The sequence below is a fragment of the Centrocercus urophasianus genome, unplaced genomic scaffold, assembly GCF_019232065.1.
Source record: "Centrocercus urophasianus isolate 14NV4802_14NV808 unplaced genomic scaffold, USGS_Curo_1.0 seq_2, whole genome shotgun sequence".
NCBI classification, from domain to species: Eukaryota; Metazoa; Chordata; class Aves; order Galliformes; family Phasianidae; genus Centrocercus; species Centrocercus urophasianus.
This window is the reverse complement of record NW_024884755.1, coordinates 5,371,145-5,373,534: the sequence shown is the minus strand read 5'-3', so window position 1 is coordinate 5,373,534 and position 2,390 is coordinate 5,371,145.

The following is a 2,390-nucleotide window of genomic DNA, read 5'->3' as shown; positions in this document are numbered from 1 at the left end:
ACAAAAAAAAAAAAAAAAAAAAAAAAAAAAAAAAGAAATTTAAAAGAACACTTCAACTCCAACTGGACTGAGTCTTCAAAACCAGCTGAAAGTAGCAGCTTTCTGTACTGAGTAATACCAAGCAGTTCATTTACTCATTTATTTTCTCTGTAGTAAAAGGAGTTCGATTCTACTGGAAATGAAATTTTGACTCTAGTAGTCACCACTCATTTCTTAAAGCAGAACAAGTAGCTTAATCTAACATTAGATGAAATATATGGATGTGTGACTGTTTTGATGTAGTAACCACGTGAGGTTTTCCTTTCAGGTTTTTGGGTTTCAGTGTTTATTTCCCCCTTACCTCAAATAAAACAAGCAGCAATAGATATTTGTTTTCCCTGTCCTTTTTATTTGTAAAAGTCTATAGAAGACATCATTCCTTTTGGTTTCCCTCTCAGATCTATTCAAATGTACACCTGTTGCCACAGTATGGGTTTGGTCTGTTATTACTGAAATACTGCAAATCTCCCTCCAGGAGAGTTCTCACTCTACTGGGAATCAGGAGCAGATGTTAACTAAACAGCAGGACCTCAGCTTTATGCTATAAGCTACACACAGACAATAACTTAGAAAGCGAGGAAGAGGAGAGAGTGAAGCTGGGAGAGCTGAGCCTGAGGTTAGCAGAAAACCTTACTCACAAGATGTAACTGGTCATGGGAGTTTGCCTAGCTGCTCTGGGATAGAAAAAAGGAGGTGTGTTCTGACCATGCCACCAGAAAGTTGCTATGGAGTCTGCAACATTATTCAGGTGATTTGAAAATTCTTCAGTAGTGCTTTTCCTATGTTCTTCCACAGATTTTCAATTTGCAGGGTTGCTGGATTTTTAAAATTATTTATTTAAATTTTATTTTACTATTACAAGTGAACTATTCAAAGATAATGTAACTTAGGAAAGAATATGGACCACAATATTTTATCACATGGACAAATATGCCTTAAAAAGGAAACTTTATCATGCAAACCTAGCACTACTAGAGTAATATGGACATAAATACTAGTTTTACATGGGTCATTTCTTGTTTTAAGAACGTGGAATGAAGTCTGTTGCAAATAACATTCTGTACCACGTAGGTAATAATGACATATTTATTACTGAAAGTAATTAGAAGTAAATTAAATTTGTCAATAAATGTTTTAATTAAATATTTTTTTAAAAGTTGAGTCAAAATTAACTAGATTTTATTATTATTATTCTTTTCTAAACATTTGTCTTCTGGCACAAAATGCATCTAGAAATAACGCCCTCTTTGGTTGTTTCAAGGAAGCACAACGGCTGAGACCAGGATGTAGTCACAGGGGTCTGATGGATGAGCTTCTGATTATGTACTTTCTAGACACATGACAGGCTTAATTTTGAAGTTGGGAAGTATTGAGGATAATCAGCTCACCCACCTCCAATCAATTTCTTACATTTATGAGATTTTGCATTTTCTTTTAAACATTTGTAAGTTTTTTTGTTTGTTTGTTTGTTTTGTGGTTTTTTTGGTCATTAGTCGTTATATCTGTTCAGCTCTTAAAGAAAAGAGGTTTCAGTTGCTGGAGTAATATATTACTTTTTGGAGTGTAGTAAATACAACAAACATATCACTGTAAATATGGTTTTACATACACAGATAAAGGACGTACCTAGTGCAAGCTGCTAGGCCACATTTAGTAAAAGGTTTATTGTGAACAAAATAGCAGAATGAACCCAAACAAATCAGGGAATAAACTATAAGCTAATGCAGAAGTCACACTGCGTGTGCTTGGCAAACTGCAAGGTACACAGCAGCCACTGCATGTTATTCAGAGCTGCTAAAATGGACAGTGAAACAAGCCTGTTGTACAGGTGCTAGACTTTGATTTAATAAATAGTCTGTACAGTATCAAACTATATAAAAGTCTAAAAAACACAATGAGAACTACAATATTTGCAAATCTATTCTATATTGTAAAAATGTTAAAATCAGGTTCAAACCACCATTAAAAAATGTGAAATATGCAAGTTTTCAAGTGGCAAGGAAGGGAGCCATAAAGGTTAATAAGAGTTGCTTTGCTTTCTCCTTGTTTCCATTATCTTCATATACCTTGTGATCACACAGATCTCAGCAATTCTTTTCAGTGAGGCAGGAGATGAGCTAAAGTATCATCAGTGATTTCAGCAGGGAAGATTGGCTGCATAAGGACTGAAAGGCTATTTTAAAAGAGAAATGTACAGTAATGTCTGTTCATGTAAACACTTGGAAAACACAGGAACAAAATTATTTTTTAACCACAGAGCTGTGAAATCGGTGGAGTCACGTGGATCTGTAATAAATGGCAGAATCTTTTAAAATGCTAAGTCTTCTTGAAAGACTGCATTTAGAATAACG